Source organism: Heterocephalus glaber, unplaced genomic scaffold (assembly GCF_053883595.1).
Source record: "Heterocephalus glaber isolate CG9 unplaced genomic scaffold, H.glaber_assembly_v1.0 deba00001498, whole genome shotgun sequence".
Taxonomy (NCBI): domain Eukaryota; kingdom Metazoa; phylum Chordata; class Mammalia; order Rodentia; family Bathyergidae; genus Heterocephalus; species Heterocephalus glaber.
In genome coordinates, this window is record NW_028258321.1 from 7,681,420 (window position 1) to 7,700,890 (window position 19,471).

General features: G+C 48.4%; 1 long non-coding RNA gene across 1 annotated transcript; it reads left to right on the forward strand.

Moving 5' to 3' along the window:
- Positions 1–1,977: 1,977 nt before the first annotated feature.
- Positions 1,978–15,790, forward strand: LOC147825508 (uncharacterized). Its single transcript, XR_015440695.1, has 3 exons — positions 1,978–2,247; positions 10,420–10,508; positions 15,128–15,790. It is a non-coding gene; the product is annotated as an uncharacterized LOC147825508 (long non-coding RNA).
- Positions 15,791–19,471: the final 3,681 nt, after the last annotated feature.

Below are 19,471 nucleotides of genomic sequence, written 5' to 3' on the forward strand. Positions count from 1 at the left end.
GGAACCGTGGGCGCCAGGGATTTAGCTCAGTGGCACTGTCCTGCCTCACAAGGACAAGGTCCTAAGTTCAATCCTCCCATACCAAAAAAAAGGGGAAATGGGGAAAAAATAACCAAGATAGATTATGTAAAGGTGCAAATTCCCAATGATGAATGTCATTCTATTGTATACCTAAAATGTACCAATAAAAAAAGTGGGGGGGGGGAGTGTGAAGGCCCTGGGTTTCCCTAGTACTGTTAAATAAAAAAAAAAGTACTGGCATGTGCTACAACATAAATGAACCTTGAAAATAGAACTCTAAGTGAAAAAAGCCAGTGGCAAAGGACCACATAGTACATACTTCTATCTATATGATATGTCCAGAATAGGAAATTTTATGGAGAGAGAAAGCAGATTATTTGTTGCCCAGATCTGGGAGGGAGGATGGAGAGAGATAATAACTGAGGCATACAGGGGTGGGGGGGTAATAAAAACATTTAAAAACTGATTGTAGTGATCAACCTATAAAGATGCTAAAAGCCATTAAATTATGTGATTTAAGTGGGTGAATTATATAGTATAAAACATATATCTCAAAAAACATCTAGCCACATTGACTTCAGCCACTGCAGATCCTGAGATTGTCATCTTGCTTAAATAAACATGTCCACTGAGACACATTGTTATGCAACCAGCCCCACATACCTGTCCATTCACACTACGCCTGGCATGGTGGTATTAAAGCAGGAGGTCAGAGCAAAACTGTCCTCATAACCATGGACCTGACAGGATTCACATGACTTTGGGTAACATGGGGAGGGAGGGAAGAAGGGAAACCAGCACCTGCTCATGTCCCAGAAGGGCCCCAGCCAGTTCTCTGGGCCCAGAGAAAGGGGAAAGGCCCTCCCAGGCTATGGGCTCTGCCCTGTCCCAGGGTTCAGGCTGAGTCCCAGGCAGCAGAGAGCTCAGAGAGATGGTGCAAATGGATGCCCCTTCCTCTTGGCCCAGTGCCAGGGCCCAGGCTAATCTGCCCTCCTGCAGCCTGTCTGGGCACCACTGGCTTCCAGAGGAGATGGGGCGGAGAGAACCATGGGGCCTTTACTGTCACGAACATGGAGCTTACTCCTTCAGCACATGTTTATGGAACACCCAGGGCCCAGGCTCAGGGTAAGAGCTGAGGCCCCAGGAGCTTCCCTTGAGCATTCCCATCATGAAGGAGATCTCTATGACTCCAGCTCTAGAGCTCAGCACAGAGCACCGAGGACTCCAGAGGGAAGGCACAGGCCAGACTGGCCTGGGAGAAGCATGGAAGACTTCCTGGAGGAGGTGATGATGTAAAATCCCAAGGGGACATTGGGATTAGATATGGAGAGAAGCATGTGACACTTCAGAGGCTCACTTAAGGGAAAGAAATGGTCTAGAGTGACATTTCAGGGATTAGGACCATTACACCTGGCTCCTCTTGGACCCCAGGCTAGAGAGAGGGTACTGTGGATCTTTTGCTAAGTGGCCCCAATCCAGAAGAGACCAGTGCACTTGTCCCACCAAGCTCCCCAAGGTGCCAGACATGCCTCACTGTGCACAGAGATGCCCCCGATCTCCCTCTTACTCCAGTTCTTCTTGCCGCTGCACACAGAGCTGAAGTATGCAGGTGGTGCATGTGTACTAACACACACATGTGTGCACAGGCCTATCTGCTGGCACAGGGTATGAGGGGAGCAGCTTCTACCAGGCTACTACTGGGATCTGGTGACAGCTCTGCAGATCAGAGTGGGTGTGACTGGGACACCTAATGTCTCAGGGACTGGGTGTGAGGCGGGGGCTGACAGCCTAAGCAGGTGGCACCTGAGGACAAAGGTCTTAGGACAGGCCTAGGGCTGGAGATTTTCTGAATGCCCCGACCTAGAAAGGATGGCTCTTTCCAGACCTCACCCTCTCCCTCCCACCTCTGGAATCCCTCTAGGAACCTCAGGAATCTCCCCAGCCTGGAGAGCCAGCCACACCTGAGCCTCCCATTGAGGATGGACCCAGAGAGGACAGACAGATCCAGGCCCAGGGCCACAACTGACAAATGAGCGAGCTGAAAGTCCTTCTTTTTCTGACTCAGCTTCTGGGCCAAGGTGAGGACAGAAGAGGGACTCGCCCAGCCCTGTCTTTATGGTCACAGAGAGGCATCCCCACTGGCTTCCTGCAGCGGTCAGGAGTGCCCAGAGGGAGGTCCCACCTGCCCTCCAGAGGCCTGAAGCAGCACCTCTCTGTCCTCCTTTGGTGAGTAGCCATTCTCGCCTCCTCAGTCTCTGTTCTCACTCCTCTCCACTCCTCTTTCTTTCCCCAGCTGCTTTCCCTACAAGACATCCATCTAGATTTGGGTGCCAAAGGAGCACCAGCAACCACCCCGCTCTCCCTGACCTTCCTTTTGCCCTAAAATAACCTCACCCATACTGATGTCACCCTTGCTTTGCACTGACAAGGCACTGAGCCAGACACAGCAGGGTTACACAGTCCAGAGGGCAGCTGCCCATGGCCTAAGCCAAGCTGGCCCAGAGCATTTCCCAGCGAGGAACCTGCATCGCCAACGTCCCAACACATCGTGCCAAAGTATCCACCCGGGAGCTGAGGATTGACAGAGCCTGCCCTGTGTCCGGCAGAAAGTCACTGCTCTCCTCTGTGTGGGGACAGAGCCAAAGCTCTGCTGCCCCCTCTGGGGAGCATACAGATTTCTAAGAGAAATAGGACAAAGCACAATAGCAAACTACCCAAGTCAGCATCTGATGGGCGCAGACTGGTAATATGAGATGGGACAGGAGGTCAGGAAGGGAGAAGGGGCCTTTCCCAGTAGAGGAGCTCCTAGTGTCAGGGAGGACAATAGAACGGCTTGAGATAGAGTGATGCAGCAGTATTCCTAAAGTTTCTACTTATGTGTACTGTACTCAGTGCTCTGGTAATCTAGTGGTTTACCCCCAAATTACTCCTACTACCCAGGGATCAGAAAAGGTTGCTAGGGTGGGGGATATTGGGATGGAAACATACCAGAACTTGCCATCTGCTAAGTGTGAGCAGGGACTTCCCGTATCTTGTCTGGTAAGTAGCGCTTTTCAATCACGGAATAAACATGCTGAACAGGGTAGGACACTTGCTCAGCCTTATTTCTGCCAGTCCCACCACCACCCATCCTTGCACAGAGCTCCACTCAAGGCTGATAACTGCGGTCCTGGTCCCAGATTAGGTGCTGTTTGGAAGGCCCACCAGGCATCTTTCTTTTTTTTTTTTTGGTACCGGGGATCGAACTCAGGTCCTTGCGCTTGCGCAGCAGGCGGTGAAACCACTGAGCTACATCCCCGGCCCTAGCCAGGCATCTTTCTTTTACTCTGCTGCCCAACTCCACCTTCTTTCCTGTCTTTCCTTGTCCTAGAGGGAAAATGGAAAAACTCTATGCCAGTCCTCAGCTTTGCCTTTGGCACCCAAGGTGTCAGTGAATGCAATCTCAGTGGGTTTCTGGACCTTTCTCTGCTGTCCCCTTACCAGGGATTCTCTGGATTCCTGTTCAAAGCCCAGTTTTTCCTTCTCACTTCTCATGGGGACTCTGGAGTGTCGTCTGACCCAGGCATAGTCTCGTGGAAGCCTTGGTTTCCCTACACCCTACTTTTTCCTCTAGAGAGATAACTGCATTCATCCCCTTTTAGCTGGGGACCAGCTAGGGCGAGAGGAGCTGAGTTCAGAGACCTCAACCCCACCTCTGTTCTTCCCTCCTCAAGAGCCTTGCAGACCCCCAAAGGGGACTAGAGACCTGTCAGTCCCCAAGACGTGCCCTACATCCAGCATTCTTGTCCCTAAACATCCTCTTCACCAAATTCCTGCTTTCTTCCAGTAGTTACCAGCATATTCTTCCTGATGCCCAAGCACCTCCTTGCCAGGGCCACAACCTCACTGAGGAATCTGGTGCCAGGAAGGTCCAGTTTAGAAACAGGGACCCCAGGAAAACAGTGGGGCCTGATGCCACCCAACCAGTTTCTTGCCAGGGCAGGAGGCACCTGGCCTATGGATAGGGGCTGAGCCCAACAGCCAGGTAATCCCATTACTCCTTTCATGGGTTAGGACTTAGCACAAGAAAGACTCAAAGGCAGAGGCATGGCAAAGCTAGGACTGGCCTGATTCATCCAGAAGACCAGGGGCAGAGTCTGATTCCAGGGTTAGGCAAAGTCCATGTTCTGGTCGCTGGAGAAGAATTGGGAGACAGGTGTGAGATCAGCACAGGAGGTCAGAGTTGAGGAGCAAACTGCCTCCTCCAGAGGTGGGAGCAGACAGGGCTCTTGGCAAAGACTCCTGAGGGCTGAGGCTGCCCCTTCACTAAAGGAAGGCACGCAGGCCACATTGATGGGCCTCACAGACCTCCGTACAGGGAGGGTCTTTGGCTCCGAGTGTCTACCTGAAGCTGCATTTCCGGTGGCCACATTCAGCACAGAGCAACCCAGCCAATAGTGGAGGTTGGCAAGCCCATTCCTGGGAGGACACAGAACTCTCTTGAAGGAAGGCCGAGTGTGGCTCCCTAAAAGTCTCAGCAATCCTTACTTGGACTATGCTGCAGTTGTCTAACCAAGCCGCTCCCCTCCTTGCTCACTCGGGGTCAGATGCACATCGTGACTGACAGCCTCCCCTGCATCCCCGCACCACTGCTTCCCTCCCTGAAACCCCAGCACACCTGTCTGGTCTTGGTGTTTGCTTCCCAGAAGATCCAGCTTCCCACAAAAGGCTACTTACCAGGCTTCTAGATTAATGGATCCCTGTGGCATAGGACCTGTTGGGAGGGCCAGACATGAGCTTCTGAGTCACCAGGAGGAATGGAGTAAATCACAGGAAGGAGCTGGGGAGAGAGATGGCGCCTAGACTGGGGGCCTTCTGAGCTCCCAGCCCTCCAAACTGGTAGATCAGATTTTCTGCGGAAAAGGGCAGTCCTTCACGTTGATAGCAATGGGGGCCAAGGTCCTGCTGCCACCTGGTGGCCATAGCCGGCCATAACACCTCTGTGGCCTGCAGGGCTGAGATTTGGCTGGAGAGAGCAGGCATGAAAATTCGTTCTGGCAGGTGAGGTCTTTCTGCTTCAAACACAGTCGGAATCTTGGCCTCAAAACCGAACGCCTAGACTTTCCTTGGGTTAGGCCAGCACTGTTAAAAAACAAACAGCACCATAGTTGCACACATCTGTGATAAATTAGCCCCACACCAGCCCACTTGTCTATTTTTCATAAAGTAGAGCTCTGATTTCATTACTCTGTTCACAAATCATCTCTGTCTTTCCGTTCCCTGATGAATCAATTGTCCGGCATTTGAGGCTTTTTGGGGGGGGTGGTGGAGGTTGAGACAGGGTCTCACTATGTAGTTCAGGCTGGCCTTGAACTTACTATGCACTCCAAGTTGGCCTCAAATTCGCTACAGTCCTCCTGCCTCGGCCTCCTGAGTACTGGAATTACAGGTGTGCACCACCACACCCGGAGCTACACTCTATTGCTGTCTCTTGAAGCACCGCCCATCCTTCACAGTCCATGCCAATGCCATTTTCTTCCCTTCTTGGCTTTCCCGCTTCCTCCCCAATCACTCTCCCTCCTCTGAACCACTGTTCGCTTGGGCTTCTCATGGCTCTTTTCGTGCTTGTCACGTGTTTCATCCATATTCCTTCCTGCTGGGATTGCCACGGAAATCACTGTTAGGACAATGTCTTGGTGCAAGCTGCTGAGGAACAAACTGGCTTCCATGATGACTTCCACGCCAAGATGTGAACTGTTACAATGCCCTGCCCTAGTGGAGAGCTGATGTGTGAAGACAGCTAGCCGCAAACTTTTCTGAGTCTGGGATCAAAATAGGTCTCAAGTCTCAGAACTAGTGACTACTAGGTTTTCAAAAATAATATTTTGGACGCATATGAAAGTACTCATAATCATTGTAGAAAAAAATGAAGAGATCAAAAAGTACCTGTGATAACCTCTGCTAATTTTAATTCATTTTCTTCTACGCATATATGCAGTTATAATATACACATAAAACTTGGATTCTGTTATGTTGTAGGCATGTATGCCAGTAATTTCCACACAACATGCAACGAGCATTTTCTTGTAACGTTAAATATTTTAAAATAGTGTTAATTCCTATACAATCACTCTCTGTGTGAATGTGTCATATCTGATTTAACACCAACTACTCTGGTCCCATGAATGTCAGAGACAGTGTCAACAGAATCCTGCCTGAAGTTATTTACCTCACCATCAGCTACTAGTGGCCAGCAAAAGAACAGGTATTATGGAAAGACAAATTAAATCTGTTTGTGCTTCAGAGAATACAGTTTATAAACCCTTCTACATCCTAGAATTTAATCCTGAAACAATCCTTTAGATCACTTTGAGCAGGGATTGCTAAAAACACTTTGCAGATAGGTAAACCAGGGGTCGAAGATTTAACTCATGGTGCCATGCCTGCCTCATAAGTGCAATGTCGTGAGTTCGATCCCTGGTACTGTAAAAAAAAAAAAAAAAAGCAACCTGCCCAGAACCATATATTACTAGTAAGTTGTCAAGCCAAAAGTTGAACACAAGAGTTTAATTCAAAGTCAAGACTGAAATGGTCGAAAGGCAGTTTGAGCCTCAGGGCTCTCCTGACACTGGTTGTCTTTTCTAACAAAAAAGATGAAGAGCCTGTAATGGGAAGCCAGACATGATGGCACACCCCTGTCATTCCTGCACTCTAGGAGGCTGAGGCAGGAGGATAGCAAGTTCTAGCCCAGCCTAGGCAACTTCGAGACTTAATGACACCCTGTCTCAAAATACAAATACAGGGCCTGGGATTTAGCTCAGTGGTTTTGCCACCTGCTTCGTAAGCGCAAGGACCAGAGTTCAATCCCCAGTACCAAAAAAAAAAAGAAAAAAAAAAAATTACAAATACAAATACAGGGGCTGGGGATTTAGCTCAGTGGCGCTGCACCTGCCTGGAAAGGGCAAGGTCCAGAGTTCGATCCCAGGTACCAGAAAAAAAAACAAAAACAAATACAAATAATGAGCTGGGGAATGTACCTTAGTGCGAAGGCTGGGGTTCGATCCTCAGTACTGAAGAGGAAAAAAAGAAGCCTGTAAAGGCTCAAGGATGTGGAGAAGTACTGGAAACAAAATGATCAAGGAGGTTCCACTTGATTGTCACAGTTTTTACTTCTAGGGGAAGTTTAAACATCATAGGAATGCTTCGAACGTTTTTCCAACTGTGTTGCATAACCTGTCTCCTGGGCCATATGGGCTGATCACACACATGAGGGGAGTGCTCAACAGCAGGGAAAACAACAGGCTGCATCCTGGCCTGATATGTGACCGGTTTGGCCTGCTTTGAGCTCTCAGAATGCAGAGACTTGTCACATGATGAACCTCCCGCAGTTCACTGAAAGCCGTGCTGATCACAAACTGCTTCCAAAACTCAGAATTACCCAAAAGGATGCAGAAACCACCTCCTGTTTTTCTTCCTGCTTTCAGAGCACATTGTTGGCTTCCTGGTCCTCATGCCTATTATGAGTCCACTTTTGGAAACCAGGAGTCCTTGTGCAATTGTTCAAAAGGGTTGTGGGTGAGAGGCAGTAGCTCCCCTTTCCTTGTGTCAACAGGTAGTTGACACTGGTGCAGTTCCTCCTACTCCTACCCTCTCACCCCAGCAAAAAAACAGGCATCTCAGAGTAGATCCCGCTGGCTGGTACAATGGAGAGGCAGGCACTCAGCCACCTAGGAAGGCTCCCTGAAGTCTCTAGCTCCAGACATGTAGGAAGTTTACTCTTTTCTAGTGGCAGACTCAAGGATATGACACCTGCTTTTTCAATCCTGGTTTAGAGGCCAGGGTATGCTGATTTATCAGGAGGCTCAGCTCAGCTCAAGGAAGTCTGGAAGCAAGACCTCCTTATAGGGACACTCCAGACTGGACACCTCCACCAGGCTGATGCTTTGCTGAACTTGAAGGTGGGCTTCAGGTTCATGTGGTTACAGAGTAGCCCTAGGTGGGGAGAGGACAGCCCCCTGCAGCTATAAGATGTAGAACTGTAAGGTGGCCCCCAGCACCATTCTGAGGCATAGCAATTGCCTGTAGGTGAGCCAGGGCAGGTGACCAGAGGCCAGAGCTGGGCATAGGCAGGGATGACTTGAGGGCCTATGCCAGGGGTTTAGTCAGAGACTGAGGTGGAAAGAAAGCAGATAAGTCCTGATATCTCTCCTACTCCTATTCTGTGATCAGGCTTGGAATTCCGGGCCCACCAGTAAGCAGGGCCATAGGAAAACATGGGCAGCCCAGCTGGGTCCACTTTGCTTCCTGTGAGGAGTCCCAGTCATACTGTCTGTGCCTTTCTCTCTGGTTCATCCTACCCAGCAGGACATAGCCTTTCCCTAAACTGAGCCTCCCAGCCTCATGGGACACCCTTCCATGGCTGCTCCCCACTCATAGGCCATGAGAGCAAACCTCAAAAGAAAGAGCTGACAGCTGGAACTCTGCAGGCCCTATTCCATTCACACCAGCTGTTAGCGTCAGGGGCCTCTCCTGTCATTATCCTTTTCCCAGGGTTGGAGTGGGCTCTGGGAGGGGAGTCACCCCTTCCACTCACCAGGGGACAGTGACCATCCCCTCTCCGGGCACAGTCTGCAGCCCAGCCTTTGCCGCTGCCACCCATGCCTCCTTCATCTGCAGCGCACACCGTCCTCACCCTCCCTTCTCTTCCCTCCTCAAGGTCAGACTCAAGCTTCCTCACAGCTTCCCCTTCTTGTCCCCTGGGACTAGCGGAAGAGTGACAGGACTAACCACCATCCTGGCCTGTCCTCCTGCTGCTCCCACAGAGGCAGAGCCAGAGGAGGTGAGGGCCGCTGCTCCCAGACCCCTAGATGTGGCTCTCTCCTGGCTTGGCTCCCCTACCTTTGTTCCCTGCTCCTCCAGGTGAGAGGGGGCACCAGAGGGCACCTTGCCCCTGGATGCTGTGGGAAATTCTGGGAGGCAAGAGCTGCAAAAGCTGGGGAACGGAGGCCGGGACAACCCACCCACAGCGGCCCCTTCCACCACAGGGGACCCTGAGGGTCTGTGCTGTCCCTGACACGGTGTCCCTAGTCCCAAGCCAGAACGCCTGGGGATGGACTCTGGGAGAAGATGTGAGGCCCTGGTGTCCAGCTGCTGCCTCACCCCTGTCGCAGCAGCCAAAACACTGGTGAGGGGGGGTCTCTCTCGGCATGCTAGAGTCAAGAGAAGGGGCTGACGGAAGCTTTTAGTGGGGGAAGGTGACCTGAAAAAGTGACGGAATCTCTGTGTCTTCTTGTGACTTGCCTGGGACTTGTAAGCCCGTCGCATGGTTGGTCAGAGGGGGCACCTGGCACTGCCATCGCTTGGGGGTGCAGTGAGGTAGGGGAGCTAGGTTGACAGAGAACGTGAGGCCATGAGATCCCAGAGTGTCCCAAGTGGAACAGATGCTTCCCTTTCACAGCTTCATTCTCTGCCACCACCCATCGCTGTCACCTCAGCTATATCAAGGAGCTCAGAGGAGGGCAGGAGGCACAAGTGTGGGTAGAGTAGCCACATTCTGCCAGGAAGTAGGGGGATGGACAAGGAGGGGCGTGGAAATAGGTTAAGCCCAAGGCAGGAGCAGATAGCTGGCTGGAATGCTGCTGTTGGGACCCTGTACATCTCTCCAGTGCCCTTAGGACCCAGGGAACAATCCTGAGAACACCCCTGAGAACCAGACACTTTTGGTCAAGACACCCTGGGGACCACTGGTACATGTCATGATCCTGGCAGACTTCTGTCTACCTGAATAGCCTCTGTCTTTGTGGCTGTCTATGGGAAGCATGTGTGTCTGCAGGCCACATCTGAGGGGCAGCACCCCTCTGAGCAGACTGTGTCCTGGGAAGTTTGTGTGTCTATATTCAACTCCTATGTACCACATTTTCTTCTTAAGATATTTCCTTGGAAATGAACTTGTTACTGAGAGCAGTGGAAGAAGGCAGATTGCTAGAAAGGCATAAGTGGTTTTGTCCAGAATTATGAGGGAACCTGTCATGGTTTATATCTAGCTGTTGCCCCAAAGCCTTGTGCACACATAGGTGGGGCTTTGGGAGGTGAGTGGATCATGGAGGTGTGATACTCAGTGGACTTTTTCCCACTGATGAATTCACAGCTAAATGTGATTTGAAGCCAGGTGTGGTGGTGCCTGCCTGTAATTCCAGCACTCGGGAGCCTGAGGCAGAAGGATCAAGAGTTCAAGGCCAGCCTGAACTACATAGGCCGACCCAGTCTCAAAAAAAAACAAAAATAAAAACAAACAGAAAACCAAATAAATAGATACATGTGATTTGGGAGGGGAAGCTGAAGGAGGTGGTCACTGGGGGTGTGGCCCGAAATAGCCTATCTCCCTCCCTCCTTTGACCGCTCTCTGCTTCCTACCACCAGGCCCTGAGCTATTTCTCCTCTGAGATGCCTCTCTGCCATGTCACCCTGCCTTGGGACCAGCTGACAATGGACTGATACCTCTACAAACTGTAAGCTAAAATAAATCTCTCCTCCTTTAAATTGTGAGTGTCCGACATTGTGTTTCAAAGATGAAGAAAGTAAGTAAGGCAGAACCCATTTTTTAGGTTCAAGTACCTGGCACTTCCTCAGCATCCATTGTTTGCTGTTGGCAAGTGGGAGTTTTTGCCCTTCTGTGAAGTGTGAGAGATCATCCCTTGCTGTTTGGGGGTTTTGCATGGTTACTTGTTGTGTACATCTGACTCATGTCACTGTAGAGACAGAAAACGTTGTAGAAGGCCTCTGAGCTCAGATCCCAAGGACAGGGCTAGGCTCTGATGGTGTCGGTGACCCATGGGAGATTCACCATCCACAAGCAGCTGCAGGAACAATGTGAGGCTCTTGCTGCACCCTGAGTTGGAGATATTTAATCCCTAAGCCCAGAGAAGCAAGTGGAAAGCCTGGAGGGTTGACCGTGGGAAGAGAAGGGTCAAGGGACCATGGGTAATAATGAAGTCGGACCACCCAGAGGCTGCTAGGGTGCAGAGTTCTAAAGAGATTTATGGAAAGAAGGAAAGAAACAAACTCCACAAAGCTGGGCGTGGTGGTGCACGCCTGTAATCCTAGCAGTCAGGAGGCTGAGGCAAGAAGATCCCCATGAGTTCAAGACCAGCCTGCACTACAAAGCAAGGTCTCAGTCTCATTGAATAAATAAATAAATAAATATCTCCCTTTGTTCTTTAAAAAGACGCACGGCAAGTGAGACATGCCTCATCAGCTGGAGTTGTGTGTGGTGATCTGTGTACCTTGGCAGGAGCTGCAGCTTGTGGTCCCACCGCAGACCTACCCCTTCAAGAAGGACTCTGTCTTCCAGCAGCATCTGTGCATTTTAGGGAGCAAGAACCTTTGGGAAGTGGGTGTGAAGGTCTGGCAGTGACTGTGTGAACAGCCATCTCTGTGAGCTTCCCACACCTGCGAAGCCCTTAGGCCAGGCAGAAGCACTTGCTTCTGGCCATGCTTTGGGACTCACTGTGCCAGGTAGAAGAGGTGGCGCCAAGTGCTTTTCTCCCACAGGCAGCATAGCATGAAGGAGACTATGCCTTGAGACCAGTGGGTGGCCTAGGGTGTACTTTGTGGGGCCCATGGAATCCTGTTCAGCACATTTGTTGACAGCATATTTCTTCTAATCATCTGCTAGGAAGGAAGTTTTCTCTCTTCCATTCCTTGATGGCCACCAAAACCAACAAACAGAGCCTTTCTCTGCCAATGACTGAGATGTCTGTTACTCCACATCAGTTTAGGGACAGAGTTGAGAGGTTTCTAGCTCCCTAGAATGGTAAACCACTTCAGACTCCTCAGGGTGGAGCTGGAAGTGTGGTAACTTGGGTCCTAGACACCCGGAAGTCCTTCTGCCATGGTCTCCACTCCCTGACAGCTTGATGTCCTGAAGAGTGCTGGATGCTCTCTGACTTTACACTCAGTCCAGTGACTGAAGAATCCTGGAATGGCCAAGAGCTTTACAGCTCCAGGTTAATGATGCAGAATGCGGAATCTCTTTCCTATGACCCCTCTGGTGGGGTTGTGTCAGGAGTCCAACCAGCCCCAGTCTGGGGAGTGTCAGTGGGGCTTCACTTTCTCCTGGGGAGCACATTGTACTGTGGGCAGCTCTACTGTTACGGAAATCTCGGAAAGAAATACACAGAGACACAGAATTTGGATAAAATAATAAAATTTCTTCTCGCGAGGGGATAGGAATGCCAGAAACCAGTCTGGTCAGCATCCGTGCCCCCTTTGTGCACCATTTCCCTTTTTGTATCCTTTTAAGCCATTATCTCATCCCCAGTTGTCTTTGATGTGTAAATACAATTCCAGTTCCTATTTACAAGTCACAGACACAAGATAGGCCATATACATGGTAAATTCACCCTGGCCTGGAAACTTTGTTAGGTTAATGAAGTTACCTGTTAGAGTCAGATAATCCTCACCTTAAACAAGGAGTTATGGGAAAAGCAAATCTTAAAAGAAAGCATTACTTATTTTGCTTCTACAACTATCTTAGTATTCAATCTATTAAGTTATCTAAAGCCTTTCTGTATCACTACCTCTCCCCGTTTATGAAGCCCCCTCTCTGTGCCAGATATTGAGCACACAGATGACTGGGACTTGAGCCTCTCCCCTCAGAGGCCCATCTTCTCTCCAGGACTATCTTCTATTGAGCCATCTACTTCCCCATTACTCTTCCAAGTGGTAGCCTTTGCACTGTTGGGGTGAATGGAGTGCTCACACTTCTTCTTGGTCATCTGTTCTTCAGGCTAAATAACTTTTGTTTTCTTACCAAAGCAGTCCAGATGTGGTATTATGCAGAGATAGAAGACAAGGGCTCTGAATTTGCAGATCTGGATCCAAACATCACAGTACCATTTACTGTTTAGGAGACCGTAAACAAATTGCTCAACATCTTTAAATCTCCATTTCCTCACCTGTACCTATCTCACCTGTATTTGAGTCAACAGGATCATGTGGGCATTATGTGGACTACTACCCCTGAAGTCAGTAACTTAGCACATCATATCTTAAACACTGTTTCAGAGCGCTTACCCTGTGCTGTTGACTGTCTGCAAATCTGACTGATTTGTTCTTGGACAAAATACTCCACAGGCATTGTGACTAGTAGAGTCCTGCATTACTTTGGCTGTATCCAAATTTGGGAGATTCATGAAGACATGCACAGAAAGTGATATGTCAGCTGAGACTTGAAAGAGGATTTGGCTGCCTGAAAAATGGGGTGGAGAGAAGGGAAGTTTCTGGGAAGAGAGAATAGCATGGCCAAGCATGGCCAATGAAGACAGAAGGTGCAGTTCAGAATGGCTGGAACAAAGAGCTGACTGAGCAGAGTGGTGGAGAGGGTGAGGCTGGCTGTGTAAATAGGAGGGCAGGAAGGGCCTTACTGGGCAGGATAGGGAAGGGGCCACTGAAGGGTTTAAATCATAGAAGTAACCTGATACATTTGAGGTCTTCTGACTCTGGGGAGAGCAGAAAGGCCTGCATGCTGGATCACAGAGGCGTTGGTTCACCTTGTGCTGTCGTGGCTCGCAGGAGACTAGGACTTACTGCAGAGGTTCTAGTAACATCCCCTTTCCCTGTTCCCTACAGGCTGCATCCCATATTGCCTGAGGAAACTCATTCTTGGTCCAAAGTCTTGCTTCACTGTCTATTCTTAATTTTTACCAATACTGCTGGTCTATCGCAGGCCCTTCCACTAGCTAGCTGCCTTATGGATAAGCTACCTAAATAAAATATTTTCTACACTGAATAACAAGAGCAAAGCAGGAAGCATCACAATCCCAGACTTGAAATTATATTACAAAGCTACTGTAATAAAAGCAGCATGGTAGTGACACAAAACAGACATGAGGATCGATGGAACAGAATAGAGGATGCAGAAACAAGTGCACTCAACTATTTGATCATTGAGAAAGGGGCTAAAAACACACACTGGAGGAAAGACAGACTCTTTAATAATGGTGCTGGGAAAACTGGCTATAGATGTGCAGAAGACTGACTTTAGACCATATTTTGTACCTGGTACTAAACTAAAATCAAAATGGATCAAAGAACTAAATGCTAAACCAGAAACACTTAACCCATCAGAAGATAAAATACTGTAGGTGAAACTTTTTTTTGTTGTTTTTGTTTCATTTTGAGACAGGGTCTCACTGTGTAATTCAGGCTGGCCTTGGACTCACTACGTAGCCCAGGCTGGCCTCAAACTCACAGTGATCTTCCTGCCTCAGCCTCCCAAATGCTGGGATTACAGGTATGCGCCATGCTGGTAAAACTCTTGAAGTCATAGGTATAGGCAAGGACTTTCTGAACAGAACACCAATTGCACAGGAAATAGTTCCAAGAACCAATAAATGGTGTTACTGGATTTTGAGGTGCTGGAGTCTCCTTCTGGAGGTGGTTTCTAGGTTCCTTCTGTCTTGAGCAAAGAATTGGTCAAGACAAGCACAAACAGCAGCAAAATTTTATTAAAGGTAGGAAAAGAAACAGGCTCTGCAGAGTGAGTTTGAGCCAAGTAAAATTAGGAAAAGAAGTACACCCTACAGCACAAGGACAGGCCACTATTCAAGAGTGAACAGCAGCCAAAAGCTCAGTATGGACTGTCCTTTTTGTATCACCACTCCTCAGGCTCCTCAGGTCTAGGCCATCCTGTTGAAAACCTGCTCAAGTTCTTGTGAGAAGTCCACATGCAGGGCTTTGGGAACCATTCTGCACATATGTTCAAGGACTTGTTATGTCTCCTTTCCCAGACAGTTTTAGCCACACCCTACCTTCCTGTCTCAATGAGATCATATCAAATTAAATCATGTCAAATTTAAAAAGGTCCACACAGCAAAAGAAAGAACCAATAGAGTGTAAAAAATACCCTACAGAAAGGGAAAATAATTTTTTCTTCCATTAAGTTTATTGGTACATTTTAGATATACAATACAGTTACATTCATCATTGGGAACTTGTACCTTTACATGATGTATCTTGGTTCTTATTTTTTACCTCTTCCCCTGCCCTCTCTTCAACCCCTCCACCCCTCCTTATTTACAATGACTTTGTTTCCATTCTTTCCTTTTCTCATATCTTTTCCTTTCAGAATGGGAAAATAATTTTGCCAGCGATTCCTCAGAAAGAATGGCACCAGGTTGGGTCTGCGAGGTTCCCACAACTGAAATAAGGAAATGAAGACACTTCACAGAAAAAGTACCAATGACCAATACATGAAGAAATGATCACCTTTTGCAGCAGGTTTGCTGACTCCCATCACAGAAAAAGAATTTTTAGGATGTGTGAAGAGGCATGAGAAGGGTTTATTAGACACTGATTTTAGGATGTATTCAAGCATGAATTGCAGGTGCTCAGAGAAAAATGAGATGCATTATGATCCAGAGCTGGTATACTTAGGGGGCCTTGGGGGTATCTTCAAGATGAATGATCTAGGTTGTGTGTTTCTACTGTCTGTCAGGTTACCCATCTTGCAGATTATGTCAGAATGCAAGCCATCTACATGTGTTTGAATTTCATATATGCTGCCTACCAATACTGCTATTTCCTGAGGGTGGAGGAAGTGCAGCTTACAGGTGAAAAGTATAGGTCTAGAGCCCAATTTATAGGCTTATTGTGTTTTTAAGGTCTTTAGGAATTTTTTTGAGATTTTTGGAAGGGGAAAAGCTTGAGTAACTTTTGCGTCTTAAAAACTAAAACTAAATATAATTGTAAAATCTTGATTTTTTTTGTTTTCCTTTTGCCTATTTTTAATTTGTTCTATACCACCTCAAGAGGACTAATATTTAGAATACATAAAGAACTAAAAAAAATTAGACCCCCACCAAAAATTAAAAACCCAATCAGCTGGGTGTGATGGTGCATGCCTGTGATCTCAGCACTTTGGAGGCTGAGGCAGAAGGATCCCTGTGAGTTTGTGGCCACCCTGGGCTACACAGTGAGTTCAAGGCCAGCCTGAACTACACAACAAGACCCTGTCTCAAAAAACAAAATGAAACAAAAACAAAAAACCCAATCAAAAAATAGGCAAGGGAAATGAATAGATATTTCTGAGGAGAAGTACAAATGGTGAATAAGTACTGTCATGCCTGACCTGAGTGAGACCCTTTGAGCAAGCATGCCATTCTCAACAAACAACAGGAAACCACTAAAGGGCCATGTTTTTCTCAGTAAACAGAACAGATGATCATAAAGAAAAGTGAGGACAGGATGTGCAATATCCCCAGCACTGAGAAGTCCAATATTATCTATACACCTGTACTGAGCATCCTGGGAACCTCAACCACAAACATTCCACCACAGATTCCTTAGACTAGCACCCCCCTCAAATCCTATAAAAACTTTGTTTCCTCTCTGGCCAATTGCTGACATCTTTCTCAATCTCAGCCTATCTGCACCCAGGTGGGATAGATAGCCTCATTGCCCCCACAAAGCCTGTGTCCAGGTGGTCTTTCATGCACCATTTGTCACATTTGGTGCCAAAACCTGGGATACGGTACCCCTCCTGGGGGTTCCTTACACCCTATCCTGAACCTCTTGTCCTACTGAGTCTACCCAGTGACGCTGGCCCCCAGACCTTGCTTCAGCACTCCAGGGAGCTCCTATCACTCTAGCCACTTCAGATTGGGTAAGGCTTTCTCCTTGCCTCTTAGCCACTTCACCTCTGCTTTTATACCCTCTGCCCACTGGGGTAGAAGAGACATCCTGCCTTCTGTGCTCTTTAAATCCAGCACTGGTCACACAACACTTCCTGAGGGGAACTATCTTCCTTTGATGTCTGGCCAACCATGGAAATGTCTGCTTTGGCCACTTGCCCATGCTCTGTTATGGCCCTGAGTCACAGCTTAAGACATCTGCTATCGACCTTGCTGCTGCTCTCATTACTTCTCTATGTTCTCCATGGGAAACCATCCTTCTTCTATTCCTCCCTCCCCTCCCCTAGCCTGTCTCTTAAAAAATCTGAAACCTGAGCCAGGGATTTAGCTCAGTGGCTCCACTGCCTGCCTCGTAAGTGCAAAGTCCTGAGTTTGATCCCCAGTACCAAAGGAAAAAAAAAATCTGAAACCTCTCCATCTCTATCCTGATCTGAAGCCCAAATATCTAATATTCTTCTGTAACATTGAATGGTCACATGTGAATAAACTAGAAAATGGCTCACAATGGCCAGAAAACAGCATTTTTGACTTCTCTATTCTGTGGGATCAAATGATCCAAGCAAATGGTTCAAGGTGCCCTATGTCCAGGCATTCTTTACATGCCATAACCCTCTCAGTTTGTGTGTCTCCTGAAATTCCTTTCAAATCCTCTTCTTTCTCTCCTATCTGCACCCCCTCCACCTGATGCTGACTCCTTCATGATGACAGATCCAACTGAACTTGCTCTCTTGGCAGCTCCCCACACCTTCTGAGGAAGCCACCACCACAGCTGCTTCCTCCTCTCCCCCAGGGCCTTCTGCTGTGGGCATTGACACAACTGCCCCTGCCCCCTGGAAAAGCTTCCTGGTGCTCCTAATCAGCTTCCTGCTGAGCTTTCTGCTGTTCTTCCCAGCCAGCCCCCCTCTAGGCCTCTTGTCTATCCAACATTACCCCCTGACTCAAGCCTCCTCCATATGCTGTGCCCAATCCCACCCCACTCATACCCAGTCCAGATTATGGTTTGGCCCCCCACTTCTTGCCCCTTGCTTCACCTCCAAACCCTTGTCCTCTGCCCCTTACTTCCTGCTCAGCGAGGTGGCAAGGGTGGAGGGAATAGTTAAGAGTTTATGTTCCTTTCTCTTTGACAGACCTCTCCCAAATTAACCAGTACCTAGGTTCTTTCTCCTCAGATCTCACCTAATATATTCAAGAATTCCAATACCTAACCCAGTCATATAACCTCACCTGGGCCGATTTAAATGTTATCCTTGGCTCTACTCTCCTCAGATGAGCAAGAACAAGTGAACTCCCTGGCCCAGTCTTATGGGGATGAAAAATACCTCCTTCAGACTGACCTCCCAGTGGGCACTGCAGCTGTCCCCTGGGAAAACCCAAACTGGAACCATCAGGCAAGATTTAGGCATGTAGCCAACTGAGACCACATGGTTTCTTACTTGATAGAGGGATTTTGCTGGTGGCTCATAAGGCGGTGCTCAGAGACCACTCAGGTCAGAGATGAAAATCTGGTCCAGTTTATGGCTCACCTGGCTGGTCCCCTTAGGCAATAAACAGCATTAGACCCAGAAAAGCCAGACGGGCAACTCATCCTTAAGATGCATTTCATTACTAAGTCTGCCCCAGACATTTGTAAAAAAACTACAAAAGCTGAAGATTTGCCCTTAAACTGCACAGCAGGAGCCAATCCATTTGGCCTTTAACGTTTTTAATAATAGAGTTGAAAGTGCTCAAAAGCAGCACATTTCTGACCTGCAGTTGCTAGCCTCCATCGTATGAAACCCCCAAAAGTCAACCACTGAGTTGGCCAAAAAAGGATCGAAAACTCCCTTGACTTGAAGCACCCCTCCAAGGTTGTGTTTCAAATGCCACCAGAACAGTCACTGGGCTAGGGAATGCCCATAGCTGGGATTCCCCCCAAGCCATGTCCTTCCTGTGGGGTCCCCAACTGGAAGTCAGATTGTTCAATGATGGCATCTAGCCTCACTGCCTCTAGGCTATGATTCCAGGGACCCTCAACCAGCTCCTTTCCAGACCTTCTTGGCCTGGCCACCAAAGACTGACACTGTTCAGAGGCCTTGGAGGTCCCCTAGACCATTGTGGATGCTGAACTCCTGGTAACTCATGGCAGAGGGTAAGTCCATCCCTTTCCTGATCAATAGAGGGGCCACTCACTCCACCCTTCCTTCTTTCCAAGGACCACTCTTTCTGGCCCCAACTACTATTGTGAGCATAGATGGCAAAGTCTCCAGACCTTTCAAAACACACCCAATTTGGTGTCAGTTGGGCCAATACCTTTTCCCACACTCATTCTTGGCCATTCCCACCTGTCCCATTTCCCTTTGGGATGAATCATCTTAACCAAATTGTCAGCCATTCTGATCATTCCCAGGACACAATCAACACTTATAGTGGCCCTACTGTCTCCTTCTCTATCTCCCCCTGTGGCTCCTATCATCTCCCCTCACCTCAACTTCAGAGTCTCGGATGCTTCCACCCATCCCTAGCCTCATCTCAATGATGGCTTACCATCTTTCTCAAGCCCTACCCTGCCAAATGAGTATCTCAGCCTTGACCTGACTTTGTGGGGCCTACAAACCTATTATCTCTCACTTATTTTGACACAGTCTCTTAATCCCTGTCAACTCCCCTTACAACACTCTCATTTTCCCAGTATGAAAGGCAGATGGATTTTACAGGCTGGTACAAGATCTCTGCACTATTAATCAGATTGTTCTTCCCATACACCACACAGTGCCAAAGCCCTACACACTTTTGTCCTCCAT